The sequence below is a fragment of the Pseudopipra pipra genome, chromosome 2, assembly GCF_036250125.1.
Source record: "Pseudopipra pipra isolate bDixPip1 chromosome 2, bDixPip1.hap1, whole genome shotgun sequence".
In the NCBI taxonomy this organism is placed as follows: domain Eukaryota; kingdom Metazoa; phylum Chordata; class Aves; order Passeriformes; family Pipridae; genus Pseudopipra; species Pseudopipra pipra.
Window position 1 is genome coordinate 23,020,349 of NC_087550.1, and position 18,470 is coordinate 23,038,818.

Below are 18,470 nucleotides of genomic sequence, written 5' to 3' on the forward strand. Positions count from 1 at the left end.
TAAGTCCCCAGGATATGTTGGGATACATGCTGTGTGGCTTTCAGGATGGGTACCATCTCATACTATGAGCTGAACTGCATTAAGAGCCATATGATGCCCTGTGGCCTAACAGCAGGGTATGCAACGTGGATCAACCCATTCCTAAATTTGGTGGGCATACTGGAGCAAAGCTCACTCACACCCCTTATCAAGACAAAACTCAGGAGTCTTTTCTTCTCTATGACTGTTTTAAGAGAGAGATGTGTCCTTAGAGGAAGATTATTCAGTATTATTCAGTATTTCCCTGAAATTTTCCAGTGCTGCTCTTATTCAGGATTAAGTTCTACTTTATTGTGTTGTACCAACAAGCAAACAACAAATCCACCCCCAGAGCATTTAGTCTAAATCCACTGGATTTTTATTGCACTACTTCTTAAGTGGGAACAGACCTCAAATGCTACTTCTCCTTTTCTGAAGGCAGAAGACCATAGCACTCGAGCTCAGAAGCTTGACCATTAATTGTTTGTATTGCAGAGCCTATGACATACTTAAGTAGCTGAGCACAACAATAAACACAATAGCCAGTTCATTAAATCATTCTTTGTTAAGACTTTCCAAAGCTTTGGGCTTAAGCCTCTTAAAGTTGAAATCATTATGCTATTTTTTTTAAACAAATGAGCAAACATAACTCACATAAAAAGGGGAAAGCACAACAGTCTTTGATGTATGCATCATCACTGTGATGTCTTACTGAGATTAAACTATATGTCTAACACCGCTAAGAGGTTTCAACAGCTCTTTCCAAGGAGAAGCTGAAATCAGGAAGGGCTATAAAGTGCTGCTGTTGCTGTCACCTCTCTTGCAACAGCTTTCCTTGGCCTGTCATATCATGAGAGAGGCTATCAATAAACTTTGTAGAGTGGTGTTTGTGGTCCCTCTTGTGCCTGTAAGATCCTGTCAAAACCTTGACTTCTTGACGCACCCTGACAGGCTCTGAGGATGACTGGAAATGACAAAAGGTGGAAGAAAGAATGGAGGTTTGCTGCCTTGGGCGAGTTTGTTCTTTTAACACCATGTACTAATATTCCAGCTTAGAAAAATGGAGCTGAACTATTCACAGCCTTAAGGTATTAGGCAGGCATTTTACACAAGGCTATTTAGATATGGATAAAATACCTTAATAAAATGCTACTGTGATGAGTGCACCAAGTTATGCTACTTTTAAAATAAAATCATAAACTGCACCCTTTATATTGCTACACAGCTCTGGCTATCTACAACTCATTTCTTCTCTCTGTGCTAACATTGCAGCCACACTGCAAAAGAACTTGGTTTCTCTTTCTCCATAAAACAATCCTGCACCTTTACTCACATCATATGCCATGGACAGAATCTTTGCCTTTTCCTTCCTGTAAATACCTTTAGTATGTGAAATCACACACTATTTGCATAAGAATATATTCTAGGGAAAGCAGAAGAGATATGCAGAGCTAAGCAAAGACTTAAAAGAAGAAATTACCATCTTTTTCCCCACTGTTGCTACTATCTGCCTTTTCTCTTCTCTCAGCTGTGTTGGTTATGATGTTTGTTGTTTACAACCATGTTGCTCTAAGAGCCAGTTTCTGATGGGTGCTGAGTGTCCCCCATTTTTGATGGGTTGTTAAAGTTGTCAGGGCCTGGTTTCCTTTCCAGAGGTATCCCCTAGACTCTAAGTAGTATAAGGCTGGGGAGTGTTGCTTACAGGCTTCTGAAGGGACATGTTCCTCTTTGGGAAAAAAAATATGAACAATAATGGCTATGTTCAACATCCTACTCTATCAGACCATTAAATCACTTTCTTGCAGTTTTTACCACTTCTTACAATTGTTGCCACTATAAATTTCAAGACAGAGCTTACCCTGATAGGGAAGTTACAAAATCATGGCTTGGCCAAGGACTCCCTCTCTGTGGCACACCAGTCTTCAAAGCAGTTCTTCCTGAGAAGAGTAGGGTGAAGAAAAAAGGTGGGAGCGGGAGAAGGAGGCAAAGCCTGACTTCTTTTTCCCCATGTAAGGTACCTCAGCCTGAGCAGAGATATATGCTCAGGACAGTTGTGGCCTCAGCTCTAAGACTAGGCTTTTTCTGTGCAGACACAAAGCACTTACAGCTTTAAAAACATGTATAAATGAATTGAGAGTTAAAAACTACTAGAGAATACTCCATGGGATTATCTGTACCATCAAGACAGGAAAACTTTGCAGATGCTACTGTCTCTCTAGAGGAATAAATGCTTGCATTTTAATATTCTCAGCAGCTGGTTCCTGTTGAATGCCATCAGGATGATTCAGCCACCCACCAGGAACACCAGTAGCAAGTGCACACACAGAGAAATCTGCAAAACTTTCTGCTCCTGATGCCAATGCTGTTACTTTGGCAGAGTTTGCTCTGTATTAGCTATTCTTCATTACTACCAGTAGCAGGTTTAACCTCACCCCAGGACGGTGAAAGAAAAAGAACTAGTCCCTGGGGCTGCTCTAATCAATCCAACTGTCTGCCTCCTATCAGTAGTGCTTCCCACAATCCACATCATTAGCAGCTTACTCTGTGGTTACCTCATTCACTTTCAGCCTCGCCACAAGTAACATATCTTCTGTGAGCTCTCTCTTCAAAATGATGGTTCAGGCAGTCTGATGTCCTTCCCCCTACAGTGGTCAACATCAGATGAAAGGAACATCACCTTATAACATGCCTGGTTTCTGCATGAGGCTCAACTGCAATAGATTACTTCCTCACCCTAGCTGATGATCAATTTATGTCTAAAAATATGAGATCTGCTCTCTCTCCCCATTAAAAAAAAAAAATCAACCTCAGTGACGTTCTGTCTGTGGTCTGTGGACCACTTCCAGGTGTTTTATGGAGGTGCATCTGTCTAGCAACAATAATGAGGCATTTACTTTTCTCAAGTGGCAATGCTTCCTGACAGTTGTTGACTGGGTCAAATCACTCAAGGTTTCCTCTGATCCTAATGGGACAAATTTCTGCCTCTCTTTTGTCTGGCATTTCTTGGAAGTAAACTGTGATGCTAATCTGCAGAACCCTACCTGGAAAGGCCAGAAGATAAAGAAGACTGAACTAAACAGCACAGTCACTCCTGGACGTTGGTGGACCCGTGACTATGGATTCTACAGCAGGAAAAAAGTCTTTCAGTTCTAATTTGTGTGATGACTGACAGCCAGAGAGTGAAAATAAACAGCTCAAATGCAAAATGGTGGGAATGTAACAGAGCAGCTGCATCCATCTGGTCAATAACGCCCACTTAGGTTCTCCTCCTTAATACTCCTGACATTTCATTCAGCTTAATATGGAAGATGCTACAGGTGGACTGCAATGTCGTATCAACATCTACATCATTACAGAGCATCCTAATTTCACCATTATTTGATGTTTTGAAAAAAAAAAATCATGCCTTCAACGTGGAGATAAATGTTAGCACAGACCAAATCAGTGGTGTTAGCCTTCCAATAGTAACAACCCCAAATATGAGTGCCATACACACAGATAACTCCTCAAATAATCTGTCAAACAAACTAAAGAAATTTAGGTTTATTGCCTGTGCCATGTCATCCTCACGTGGAAAACAAGCCAAAATAGATAAGTCGGAACTTGTACATTGGGTAAGTGACAGAAATAGTATGAACATAAGTGTTCACATGTCAGATCCCTGATGTACCCATACAGCTTGTGACATCTACTGCTGTCTGCAATGATATTCATCTTGATTAGAAGTGATACTATCATATTCCTTACTTGCTTTGTAAAGAATATCTTCAAGAAGCTGTGTCATTTACAGAATCCAGAGTGGTCCCTACCATCTCACCTTAAATCAATAAACTTATGGAACCACTACTTGCTCTGTCTTAATGAGTGAAACAGCTAAATGCCATTCAGAGTCATCCATGAGTCTGTAGGAATATGGAAAAGAGAGACAGGATGGCAGCAGAAAGTGAGAGAATAACCTTTCATACTGAATTAAAAATGAAAAAAAAATTAATGAAAATTTTAACTGCTTGCACAGTTTTCTGGTATTTCATCTATTGTGAAAAACGAGAATGAAAATTCACAGAAATTAAAATCACTGAAAAATTGGAATTCATTTAAATTAAACAATAAAAAACAGTGTTTTGCTTTTCTGCCTTGAAAAAAGAATGAGAGGAAGGGGAAAGAGAACAATTTAATTTCTTTTACTTTTCTTTTTTTTCCCCCCAATCAATATTGAGTTTTTTTTGACCAGGTCTTCCAGTAAGCTATCTCACTGGATGCGATGTGGCAACAAGGATCTGTAACCGATTGTGGTTTCAGGGCTGAGAATGCATTGGATTGTCTTCTCTGCTATTTTAGCCCCAAAGTATATTTTAAATAGCCTTAAAGAGAATGAAAATTCTTCTCATACCAGTGACAGGGAGAAATGGCTTTAGAAAGGACTTTCATGTTTCCAGTAGTTTTTACCTCTTTCTGCTTCTGAATAATTTTTTCTTTGCTTGCACAAGTGCAACAGGATAGCCTTGTTTGAAAGATTTTAGAATATGACACTCGGTAATCCATCAATCAATGAGAACACCCAGATATGTGTTTCTAGTAAGTGGTGAGTGTCATGGCGTTAACTTCCACACACTTCATTCACATTGGAGACAAGTCAGCCATACAAAACCAGTCTGAAGGGATGGCTTTTTTTTCTTTTCATCTTCTTAAAAGTATCTTATCTTCTTAAAAGCTAGTATGAATGATCCAGACTGGCCCCATTTCAGTGCTTGGCCTACAACGGCAACTTAGAAATTATCACTTTTCTCACTCTATTTTCCCAGATTAGGACTACTCATGCCTTTCAAAAAGCAAATCAATGTCCTTCAGAAAAATATTTTTTCTTTCTTAATAAAAACCAACCAGACTTTTACCTTGGGCGGAGTATTTTATCAGGTTTTAAGAGGAGAACACTAATACCTTCAAAGCACAAAAAACTCATTACACTGATACTCATTTATCTTGTAGCATCAGTGATGAGCATTACCAGAGCTATTTCACAGGTAAAGGAAGACAGGAGAGGAATGACAGAATATTTGAAGTGAAGACACAAGAATTCTTCATACTGAACTCCATGAAATCCAAAGATAAAGGCAACCTTGCCAAATGTGCCTCATGATTTCCTAACATCTCACAGGCCATGTTGACACCATCTTCTCAGCTGCTCCTGAGATAGGAAACCATTGGCTGGTTTTAGAGTTGTTTGTAGTAATTTGAAGCCAGGGGGTTAAGTGACCTGTTCCAGGCTGCACCAATGAGTGGGCAGCATATGAGGAACATGCCCATATTGTGATGTCCCAGCCACCAGGGCAAAGAGAGGTGTTGCTCTGGAGAGGGCTAGAAGGGAAACAATTTGAGAAAACTAACAATACACTTACCCTAATAAAGTTTTACCCTATTCTTTGTTCCTTTGCTGTCAGGGGAAAAAAAAAAAAAAAAAAGAAAAGAAAAGCTATGTGTGTCAGAAGACCTTTCTCTCTCTAATTAGGCCTCCCTTTCGTTATGCCCTGAACATTGGAGTTTTAATCCTGAGGACAGAGAGGCCTTGGGCAGAAAATTTGGCCAGTCTTTTTCACTAAGTTTGAATGTGTTCAGACCTTTCAAAACTGTACCAGCCTCTCACTAACCTTCAGATTAAGCAGTGCATTTTCAAAGCCATAATGAGCTAAGCCCGCTGGCCTCCTGTGAGATGGGAAAGTACCCGCTGCTTGAGAAGCCCTAGTCCAAAGTACCCATGGTGAATTACTGCTACTTTTTGTTACATTCTTAACATGCTCTGATATTTCCCCATTTGGTCTGACCTTATTGATCCTGCAGACTACATTTGTTTCTTTCTCCTGTCTTCAATAGCTTTACGATGCTTCTCTTTTTACGCTACTCTCTGTGTCTGTTCTCAAGACCTTTTCACTTATATTCCCATCTCTTTCCCTCTTTATAACTGGATCTTTGCCTTTACTCACATATTTCTTTTATTTATGCCTTAAATACTCAGGAAGAAAAAGAAACCTGCTCTCTCTGCATATTGTTTCTCTTCTCTATTCACCCACTTCTGCAACCAGTAATTCCTCACCTCTTACTTCAAATTCCACTACTCACCTCCCCATCCACTCAAACCGTATTCTGGGTGTCAAAAAATCACCATCCATCAGCCAGACCAGCAAAGTTTATTAATACCAAGCACGGGGAGAAGATTTCTGACAGTAGAGGGCTCCTTAATACACCAGACAAAGGCATAGCTGAAGTTAAGTCAAATTCAGACTCAAAAGAAGTGAACTAGATTTCAAAATCTTCAGAATAATTGTGTAAAATATGTGGTCATTCCTTATGACTACATATCTCAATTACTTAAAGACTTAAAGATTATCTTTCTGAAACATATGTTCTAGTTCAGCAGAAGCAAAGTGCTTTCAGAAATTCAGTAGGCTTTTTCACATAAAGGAAACTAGTTAGGACTATCAGCAGTGCCCTTGCTGCTTGACCATCTTCAGAGATGAAAAGGCAACAGTGTCCAATCTGTCTTGGACTTTGTTTGACGTTGCCTCTGTTATTCCACCTGCTAGCAGATATTGGATAGTTTGAGACAATTCCTTCTCTCTTCAACTACAATGCTATTTCTCCTTGTTTGCAGGGTTACCCCTTCCCAAGCCTGGGCTTCATAGCTCCTTTAAAAACGGTGACTGTGAGGATCTAAATGGATGTATTTCCCTAGCACTCATCTGTACACTGAGAGAAAAACAGAACAACTTTTACTTTTCAAGAGCCTTTCCTCATTTTACAGCTCCAGTCCCTGCCCCAGCTTCTGCTCAGGGCTTTTCCAGACTGCCTCCAAGAAGACTGACCTAGTTCTCCTTGGCTCACTGAGGTCCCCAGAAGCATCACTAAGAGCTCAAGATTAATACGTTTTTCCTACTACATGTTCAAAGGACCGTAACAGCCACAGAGCTGTTAGACCCAAGACACATGAAGTTATCAATGACTCAATTTACATTAAATTACCATTTGGATATTTATGTTCTTAATCATATCTATGAGAATATACAGTCATGTCTTAACTAAGTACAACTGACAGATATGGAACCAATCAGCATTGAATACATGGATTTTTCAAGGTCTGTTTAAATTCAGTCTAAACTGTGGGTTTATGGCATCACAAAAATTTACTGAAAAAACATGAGTTAATATTTGTCCAGTTCTTTCACATGAGAAGCACTGTTACTGTTGTCAAAAGTCTACTGTGGGCTTAAGTAGCTGTGAGAATGCAAAACAGTTTAAAATTTGAATAGCTTTCGTAACTAATAGCAAGTAGGCAATATAACAGATGGCGACTTACATGAAAGATAAACCACATCTTAATAACAATAACTTACATTCAGAGGGGTAGTGTTTCTTAGTGCTTAGAGCATGGGACTGCGAAGCAGCATTCCCAAGTTATTCTCCTGGCTCTGCCACTGATTTGCTGTGTACATTTAGAAAAGTCACTCAAACATTTCTGTGCCTCAGTTTTCCTCCTCTGCAAAATAAAGATAGTTCTTACAAATATCACCACAGCACTGAGGGAATGAGGTCCAATTTGTTAGATTTTATAATAAGCATTTTGAGACAAATGAAGGTATAGAAGAGAGGTGTTGGCTGTTGTCATTATTCAGTCATTGATCAAATTGCAAAGTGGTTACTTTGCTCAACACTGAGCTAATAAAGCCATCCGTGGAGTGGGAGGTGGCAGCTGCTTAACTATGCTCTATACCCTTATGGTGTGGATCAGGCCAGAAAGTGAATATTGCCTCACACAACTGACACTTCAGAGGGAATTCAAGGAGGCCAAATACAATTACCTTCATTGAAATTTAGCCAGGGCATTATGCAATCTTTAACAGCGGTCTAAATCTCTATTTTTATATCTCTGATAAAAGGGAGCACCTACAGTTCTCCAGGTTTCTGTCATCATTAGTTGGCACATTACTTCATTTTGATCAGAAATAAGATTGCTTCTCACTCACTGACTTTGCTTTGTGCAGCTCTACAGAGTTTCAGACAAGTCCTCCAAAGCAAGCACCGGAACAGTCTTATGCTGTCTGACATGAGCATAATACAAAATGAATAGGCTGCAAATCAATGTTCCCCTTTGCTTTCTAATATATATCAACTTTTTTTTTTTTTTTTTTGAGGTATGGATTGAATTTTTAACTATATAAGTAGTAGAGACCACTCAGAGAGGCTCCATTTCTTTCCATGCTTGCCAGACAGAGATTTCCTCATGACTTTGGTGAGAATTTCATGAAAATAGAAGTTAAAGAATTGGACCAGGATGTTAAAAATGATTACAGAGAGGAAGATTCCTTGTAGGGTACACCCTGGTGCTTCAGCAATGTGCAGGCAATGCCGTAAACTAAAGCCTGAAACCAACTTGCTGGCTTGTCTCATTAGTGGGGAAGGCTGCCTCAGATCAGCTCTGTTTAGCATTCTCCATCTGTATAAGGTTACTGTGGCACTGATAATTTTCTGTGGCTTCTCAAGATTGTGGGGATATATTTCAACAAGCAAAAAAAAAACAGGCACTATATATATCTATATATCTATATATCTATATATAAAGAACAGTTGATCTCACTGAAGAAGACTCCCGCGTCTTCCTACAAAGAGTTTTCACTGGTATTTCCTGATTCTCCAGCCAAAAAAATCATCACTAAATTCTTTTCTCTGGAAGGATAGAACAAAAATTATTTCTCACACTGGCTTTATGGGATATGTAGTAGAGATTAACAGGTCAAAGAGTTTTAGGTCTCCTATTCAGAGGACTGCCTAAAAAATATTCTATGTACAACTGCTCTCCAGATGGTCAAAACTGAAAAAGCCATCTGAGCAAAAATCAAGTTTTGGAAAGTGCCATGAGAAATTTTAACCAGAGGATGTGGATTCTGCTTGTGCTGGCTTCAGTGGAAATAGAATCACTCTAAATACTAATTATTTTTTTAAAAAACCCTTAAGTTCATAAAAGGAAATGTCTGGAAATTCCATGTTGTTATTTTCAAAAGTGATGAGCTCAAATCACAAAACCTGGATCTGTATGCCTAACAGTGCCAGAAGTTCAGGAGAGTTTGGACCGACAAGGCTGGCTCAGGCAAGTGTTGAGTGTTTTCCCAGGATTTTTTGAAGGCCAATACAAGGGTTTCAAAGAGGAGAGAGGCATGTGCAACATGGCAGAGTCACAAAAAAACATCGCTTGGAATTTCCTGGGTTTTGTGAGATTAAAATTGTATATCTAATTAGTTTAAGGAAATTAGCTCTTTATAATTTTCATTTTGTATTGAAGAAATAAGAAAAATTAAAAATAGAATGAGAATGGAAAAATTAATGGGTTTCAGTAATTAGTTAATCAGAAAATGCTCCTGTCTTAGTGTGACTGCCCAACACATTAAAAAATAAAAAAAAAGAAAAAAAAAAGAAAAAAGTAACCATGACTTTCCTCATATTTTCCAAAACAATATAAGCTTCACCTCTGAGCTTGGAACGACTACTTGACATTTCAACTCAGCTCATTTTTTAGCGGTAAGCCACTGAAATTGGTGTTCAGGTTGAAATACCATCTCACCATAATATTAATACAGACAAAGAAAAAATACATACATCCTGGCAAAAATAAAACAGAATTTGTTGCTTCTACTGGCCACATCACATTTACATGAGTTGCATGCTCTAATGAAAAGTTAAATGGAAGGGAAGCCTCTTCTGAAAGCAGACCTTTTCACCAAGTGCTGAACCAGGGATCTCTGACATCTGAAAGCAGCAGGACAACTTATTACACTGTAGGAAAACACATTTCTCTTGACAGTGGTGATCCACTCTGAGGCCTCACAAGCCACACACTGGTACACTAAAGAGACATGTGTTAGACAAGCTGTTTTGTCCCTTGGCTATCACCCTCCTGAGCACTGAGCAGATCTGGATTGGGCTGGCTTAGAAAAAAAGTCAGATGAAAGCAGTGAAGTTAAGCCAAGTCAAAATACAACTTTGGTGCAATTCCACCAAGTCCAAGTTATGCTAACAAAACTTCAGCAGCAGCAAGCCTCTGCCCAGCCCAAGTCACACACTCAAGCATTAGTTGCAGCATTTGGCTTTCACTTTTCCGCACCTTTTAGCTATATTTATTTCACAAGGTAGATAAGTATGTATTTTATCATTACCTGAGCTTGTAATATCTTTGAAATAGAATAATCTGCTCTGCAGAGATGAAGGCAACAAGTTTGAGGATAACTTTTTTTTTTCTATAAATAAAGATGCTGAGCAACAATACACTGAAACGGCCAAAAACTTGAAAGAAGTCTTCTACCTCCCACTTACACAGCTCTCACGCTTCAGCCTTATCATGGGGCTGTTTACTGACTGTCAACTAAATTCACGGGCAACTCCCAGAATGAGCTCACAAATAAATACCCACAGCTAGGACTGCTCAGAGTATTGGAGCACGTGTAGAGTAACAGGGAACATCACGTACTGTGCATGCACAGCAATTTTTAAACATTCTTAACACTTATTCCAAAACCAGATTTCTTCCAACAAAGTTTGTAATTCCTTTCTCAGTACCATGAATGTGCCCAAGCATGAAACATTAAAGTTGGTTTTAAGTTGCTAGAGGAAGAGAGAAAAGGAAATAAGCCTCAAAATGTTGTCTCTGGTGAAAGAGCCTCTTAATCCTCCTTGAAATGACCGGCAAAAACTAAACAAAAAGAAAGAGTGTGCTGTTGACAGTGAAGCAGAGATATTGGTACTTTTCTGAAGGAACTCGAGGCACATGCAAATAAAGTTTCAGACTGCTGGAGTCAGCTCAGCTCAGCTCTAGCAACTCCACTAGAACAAGCGTGCCCTACAGGCTCCAGAGGGATGCTAGGCTGTGCACACTCTGGGGTGTCTGGTTTCCAACACTGATTCAAGGGGACCACCCTAAATCCTGATGCTCTAGCTCTGTTTTTCATCAACTTTTCCTCAAGAAAACCTGCACTGACTTCAGTGGGAAGTTAGATGAGAAATAAGAAATACCACCAACTAGCAGGGAGACCTCAATTCGGTTCAACACACCTACAGTAAGGCTGAAATGCAGTTGTTTCTGGATTATTAACAGAAAAACCTCTGGTCTGTATTTGCCTCACTTACAAGATTGCTCTTGTACACTGGCCTAAGTATACACCACAGAAGAAATGCTAAAACTCAGAGCTCTTCAGCTGTGCTAATGAATATCAGCACGAAATGTATATAAATTGCGTGTACAAAATATGCCCATACTTTCCCTGGAGCGTGGTGGTCGGCCCGCACGCAGCCAGCTGCTCAACAGCACAAGTTGGTGGAAGGACTGACTGGCCAAAGTCATCTACTTTTGACAGAAAGTATCAGTAACTCCTTTGTGTCTCCACAGTGCAAACAGGATTTCGGCTTTGCTAATCTTACCAAATTTGGATGAATAAAACACCAAGTTCCATAAAAATACAGCAGTAATTACAGAGGGAGCAAAGTTGTGTAAAAAGCTCATTTTCTGGTTTGCTTGACAAAGTATATTATGATTCAGGTTGCATAAAACTGAACAAAAAATGAACAAAAACCCGAACATTTTAAATTCTTCCTAAAAAAACTAAATCTCCCCCCTTTCAAAATCTATCATTTAAGTTTTACGGATTCCACCCCCCGTCTTTTTCCTTTACAAATAAATTCTTAACAATTCTAAAAATAAATCCTTAGTTTACAAAGAGAAATTAAAATATCCCATAGCAAAGTATCAAAACAAAACATTACCTCTCTTTTGGAAAGACGGACTTTTTCCTCGCAACAATTTAATTCGTTTGGTATCAATTCACTGTTTCTGTTGACGTGACTTAGCATTTTCAGGCAAAAAAGTTTTGCAACAGTGTTTATCTAAATAATGTAGTGCTACAGACAGCACAAATAGGGAAAAAAAAAAATCTCATCTCCCTTAACTAAAATGTGATTCGGTATCAGAAATGGCTATCAGAAATGCTGCCATAAGGCTACTTGGCTACACACCTCCGATTGTTAGCTGCTGTCTGGCTCCCCTCATCCTATTAGTAGGCACCAGCATTCTGGTTCAGGAAACTTTTATGGGTGGCGTACACAAAGAGCGTCTAATTTCTACCTCGCACTTCATCCTCTCTTCCTTCAGCACAATGTTTCATTTTCTTACAGCCTTAACTTCCCCCGTTTGCTCACCTAAATGCAGAAAAGCCCAGCACAGGAATCGCTGCCTGACAGCTTTTCAAACTCGGTGTGAAGAAGGTGCCCAAATGAAATAAATAAATAAACAGAGGAAAGTTTATGAAAGTGAAACAAATGGCAAGAAACAGCAGGAGCAGCTGCAGGCAGCTCTGAACTTCTGCTTAGACTGATACAGGTGTATCCCAACTTCACCCACTCAGGCAGGAGAGACAGAAAGACATGCTTGAGTATATACGGACACACTGAGAAGTGCCAGGGCAAAGGAAGAAGTAAAAGAGAAAAATAAAACCCAAAGGTGTTATTTATTTTTACAACTTGACAATGAACTTCAATTTTGGCAGAGGATTAAAAACAGTCCTGGGAAATGATTAAGTTTTTTTTTTTTTTTCTTTTCTATAAAGCTTCAGCACAAAAAGAGAGATTATAAAGGGGATATGCTCACACAGGCAAATATAAAATAGGGGGGACTGAGGAGAAGGAAATGAAAGGAAAAGAAAACAAACAGCCTCCTAACAGGCCCATACTGCTAACGGGAGGCCAAATAAAGAGTCATATGATATCTGATAGTGCAGGACACGTCGCCAGGAGCTGGAGCGGATTGCCTGCAGGAAGAAAGAGCCAGTGTGTTACTGCTCAAAGAGCTTTTCTTTCCCCTTTTTTTAATTTTTTTTCCCCCTCTTTCTCTTTTCTCCTGTACTGTGAATGTGCTACTCTCAGGTCAGCTCCACGGAGTCCCCGAAAGACAGCTACCGTCTTTCTTCCTACTTCTGGATGCAGTGACAGCCACTGGAAGATGCCTTCTAGTTGAGACTGAGGGGGCTAAATCTAGGTTTCAGCTCTGTTCTGTCCTCTCTCTTCTGTCATCACCTCCAAGGCTGCAGATACGAAATACTCACAAAAGCATGTTAGATTTAAAAAAAAAAATCAAGAGGGAGTGGGGGAGAATAAAAAAGATTCAGGCAGAAAAAAAATTAGACTGCTTATCCTATGGAAAACTTCAAAGATCAAGTCCCCTTTCTGTGCTCTTTTGCTTACTTTTCCTGTGATTTTTTTTCCTCCCTTTTCAGAGAGAGCAAGGGAGAAATGTCACAGAAAACATTCAGACCATGAAAAACATCAGGAACTGGGAAAACTCTCTGGAGGAATGAGGAAAGCAAGGATTTTAGGTAAAAGACAGGCATTTGTAATTTGCCAAAAGTTGTTCTATTTGTTATGTTTGCCAAGAGAACGACTAACTCTTTTTGGTGGTCCATACCTCTTGGCCAAGCATTTTACATTAAACTGGGAAGCCCGCAAAGTACTTTCGACTGGGCACCACTATTGCTGTTACCTGTGCAAAGGCAGCATCTGGGTGACCTGCAGTGAAGGAACTTAGTCTTGGAGCAGGGCACTTCAGGCCACGATAACCCCCCAACTTCTGCGGGGAAAGCTGTGCCCACCACAGCTTTGGAGAGGGAAGAGTCCCAGCTAACAAAGCTGGAGGGTTACAAGCCCCCAGATTGGATACTGGCATGAAAACAAAACTGTATTTTAACTGGTGGTTTCACTTGTCGTGGACAGTTTCCCTTCACTTCTGCAAAAGATGGGCTGTATCCTGCAGGACGTTTTGCCACTGTAGGGTAGTGGGATTTCTAAAGCAGCACAAGCAGAGCCCAAGAATGGATTTTTCCCCCCTTCATCATATAAGATGTAAATGGACTGATTCTCTGTGTACCCTTACACGATGCACAGGTGTTGCTTAAAAACAGTGGCACGAATACATATGCAATACCTATGTAGCTGTAACAGACAACCTCTCCTGAGGGAAGCCTGCAGCATGAAAATAAAAATCAAGGTATTGCAGTAATAGTGCTCTGCATCCAGAAACAATCGTCGTAACTCTATAATAATTTGATACAGATCTGTGTATAAATTGCTTATGGTTTTTAGGGGGGATATAATATCAAAACCAAGAGTTTCCTCTCTTGTTTTCTGTACCTCTGCTATATGATGCTGTTCTTAGACTGGTAAATTGTCAAAGGCAGGAAAATACAAATCAATAAAGGAATGAAAGCAGAATTTGGGTAAAGAAAGCACTTCCTCAAGCTACTGAATTTGCAACAGTATATATTCTCAAACATCCTAACCACTGTTCAGGAGAAACTGTAAAGAAGATGTCTTGTATGCTATATACTATATGCAATAAAATTCAAATCTAAACACCTCCCTAAATGTGATGCGCTATTCCCTTCTCTATTGCATGTGCCTTTTTCACGTACAAATAGACAAAGAGTGTATCTAGAAGAAATACATTCAGAAGAACAAAAAATCTACAGTGCAAAGAGGTCTATCCAGAAACCCTCAATCTGGGGCTCGACTAAAGAACTAAACTCAGAAGGTGAAATGGAGCCATTTGAGAGAGGGTCCCACCAAACAGGAGGAACAAGCAAACAAACAAATAAACAAAAAAATCCCTGAGCTCCGACTAATCATTTGAGCTGCCAGTGAGAGGTGACTTTTAGACAGATGGTCAGGGAAAAGCTGGGTCCGTGGACACAGACGTTAGTGCCCCATCTGTATTTTAGGATCCTAGCTTCAACAAGCCATTACCAACTTTTTTTCTAAGTGACAGAAAGTGAAAGATTTCTGTTCCCACTCATTTGTTTCTTTTCTACCATAACCACCCCATTTCCCTCCTTTTTTTTCCTCAGTAAGAATTTGTTGTTTGATTTTTTAAGTAAACAGAAACTGTACAGAAACTGTTTGCAATATAACTTTTATGGAAAAAAAAAGATGCTAGGTAAGTTGGCAAAACAGCAGTTGGAATTTAAAGAGAGAGTTTAAAAAAAGGGAGAAAAGAACAACATACCAAACTCACTTGGTCTTGTCCCCCTTCCATTCCTGTTCTTATTAATTCCAAATTATAATTTGGAGGTAAGAGAACTGCATTTCCTTTCAATCTATTTTGTTGCTGCCACACATTCTGTGCTTTGCTTCTCTCTTTCTTTTTAGTAGGGGAAAAAAAATCCCTAATAAAAATAGAAAAACATATCTCAGGCGTTAAGCTCGCTCTCCCCCTTTCCTTTGTAAAGAACTCTTTGTTCTCTAGTGAAAATGCTGAAAAAAATCCCCGGGCTCCCTGAAACAAGTGCAAAACACTTAGAGGCTTTTGGGCTGGCGAGAAGCCAGAAACCCTCCCGCTGTCTGGTTAGGAAGAGAGGAAAGAGAGAGAGAGAGGAGAGAGAGAGGGAAAAAATTGGAGCTTCCTTTAATAGACATAGGAAGCAGGTCCTTTTTTTTTTTTTCTTTTTTCCTTTTTTTCAAAACTGGCGGTCAAGCGTTAAGTAACTCCCTCTCTAAATCCACCTGCTGGAAATGAACTTGGGTAACCCCCCCAGGGGTGCACAAAGAGGAGACACAGTAACACACTCCCGGCTCTTCTCCCACCCGCCCCCTCCCCGCTGCCCTGCTTCCATTCTCCCTGTTCCCAGCACACAAATGCCCACGGCTCGCGCTCCCCCTGCCACCACCAACCAACGTACCAAAATAAACGCTCGCTCCATCTCCTTAAAGAGCAGAGGGGGGGGATGAGGGGAAAGAAAAAACAAAAAAAAAGAAAAAAGGGGGGAAAAGCGCTTTTTTCCATCTCGGTTGCGACAGTGATAAGGGGTAGGGAACATCTCATACCTGGTGTGAATGCTAATCAGCCAGGAGTTCTCCTTTTTTCCCAAGACAGGGAACTGTTTCCTTCCAAATTTATTAGAACCTCCTCCACTGCCTCTTTGAAAAACCTTCTTTTGTCACCCTCTTCCCAAGTCCTGATACTTCTTTAAAAAAAAAAAAAAATGGCTTCGGAGCTCCTTCTATTCTTGATATTGATTCTCTCTCTCTCTCTCTCTCTCTCTCTTTCTCCCTCTCTCTTTCTCTCCCCCCCCCACCCCTCCTCCTTTCTCCTGTCTCTGTCTCTTCTGAGTGGTCTATTGATAAGTCCCTAGAGGCACTGGGTCAGCCTGCCCGTAGGAAACCAGACACAATGCACAAATCTCCGAGTGCCATTCTGCCATCAGCAAGCAGACCACGTTTAGGAGAGAGGAAAAAAAAACACACACACACACACAGTAGAGCAAAAGACAGAGAGAGAGAGAGAGAGAGAGAGAGAGGGAGAGTGTGAGAAAAAGACTGATTGGAACAGGAGGGAGGGAGGGAGGGAGGGAGCGAGAGAGCGAGGGAGAGAGAGCGACACTGCCAGTCAGGTTAATCATCCCTACTTTAATTAGCTGTTCGGCTTAGACATAAAACAATTGAATTTGAATGATCTGTCAGTGGGCTCGGCTGAACCAAAGGGGAAATGCGAATATTACAAAAAAGACTGTTGGTGTATTCAGATAAGCTCGCTGGGAAAATCCTCAAAGGATAACTATTAAAACTTACCACCAAACAAAAAGTACAGATTTAAATGGCATTATACAGAGGCCATCTCCAAAAAGCTGGGAGATCCCTTCCCTCTCCTTTTTACACATCACCGCAGCTCTCACCAAAATAAACACCCACACCTTCCTACAGTCTTCAAAGACTACCTGTCCTGTGGGGTGGGGAAAGGAGTGCCTACTACTTCAGCTCGCTTAAAGCAAGACCATGCTGCCCTTCGGTTGAATTTTCCTGATGGATCACTGGAATGTTATGATTCTGGAACTACACAAGCTCTGAGAGCACATCCTTGCCATGCATGTCTGCACAAACACAGACAAATCGAGTACCTGCAGGATACAGACGGAGATGCTGTAAAAAGGCAGTGCTGGGTACTGGGATAAGACAAGTCCCAGGCACTGGGAAGGTGGAGAAATTATACCCCAAAATAGGTGTCAAAGCAATCTATTCCTTCTACCCTGGGCTGCAAAATGAAGTACAGTTCAAATGGATGAATTCTGGTGATATCCAGGGCAGCGGCAGTGCTGTGTGGCAGGCCAGGCAGAGATTTATGACACTTCTTTAAAGTCTGCTTCTACAAAGGTGTGGGGCAGGTGGCCTCTCCTTCTGAGACGGAAGGCAGCAAGTAACATGCTGCTCTGACAGCAAGCTGTCAGCATGTTTAGCCCCCAGACATCACCCCCCTGCCCCACCAGAACTTTCCCTTGTCAAATGCAAGGGACCTACTTTCGATTTCAGGACACTGAATGCCCCCTCATCAGGGGCTCTGATGTCCCCTCCTGAGCGAATAGCAGCAAGGAAGGTGTGTGAATTTATTGTGTAAGGCAGCTATATTCTCTGTGGTTTATATACATTCTCTGTATTTCATACAGGGCTGCAGCTACAGCAGCAAGTCCATAATTCCTGATCAGCTCTGTGAACATCTGCTGTATATAAGCTTTAAAATGAGCATGGCTAACCTGCAAGCACTGCTCAAAAGCATGGGAAGAAAGTAGAGAAGGGACTCACAACGTGGCTGACGGCTGGCCTTTGAGAGGAAGTGCTGTGATTCCCCCATCACTCTTCATTTTGGGTACAAATGCTTAAGGAAGGAAGAAACAAAAGAGACAGAGGCTCTAGCAACCTCTCTATATTAATTTCACTGTCTTTTCTACATACATGTCCAGGCAAAACTGGCACCAGTTTTATGTGTTTTGCCATTAATGGGAAGTTGATGGGAGGTGTCATTATTATTCATTCCTTCTATCACCCTCTGCTATAGGAAAAGGTGGGTTCCTTCCCTTTTCCACCATTGAAAATGTCACATGCTGCGTATCTGTGTCCCACCTGCCTACCAGCCCACTGGAGCTTGTTGACTCAGCACAGATTATAGGAAGACCTAACCAGGGTCAATAGGAGAGGGATGCACTGCAGAAGCAAATGGGATGTTGGACTTAAAAAGGTCCGTTAAATGTTATTTATGAGTTTTCTTCCCAGCCTCCCAATATGAGTTGCTCACACTTGAAATACCATGGAAGGTAAGATGCTCCCAAGGAACAGAAAAGGAGATTTCAGAGAAACACAGTGCCATTAAGGGCCTCAACCCCTTTCCAGAAGAGGAGATTTTGTAGAGCACGGTGACATAGACAAGTAGTTTTCTCTTCCCTAGGTCAATACCAAAGTAATAATGCAGCAGAACAGCTCTGGGCTACATTTCTAATGAAATATGCAGAGGACTTGACCACCTTATGCAGGGGTTCAGTGGAAGAAACAGTGTGCAGTTATGTAATTACAGGCTATGGTAATGGTACAAGGGGCCCTCCCTAAGG

At 40.7% G+C, this 18,470-nt stretch overlaps 1 protein-coding gene across 25 annotated transcripts in view; it reads right to left on the reverse strand.

Annotated features, from left to right (window-relative positions):
- The window catches only part of ZBTB20 (zinc finger and BTB domain containing 20), a 530,641-nt gene that overhangs the window by 99,839 nt on the left and 412,332 nt on the right, over positions 1–18,470 (reverse strand). The window lies entirely within an intron of this gene.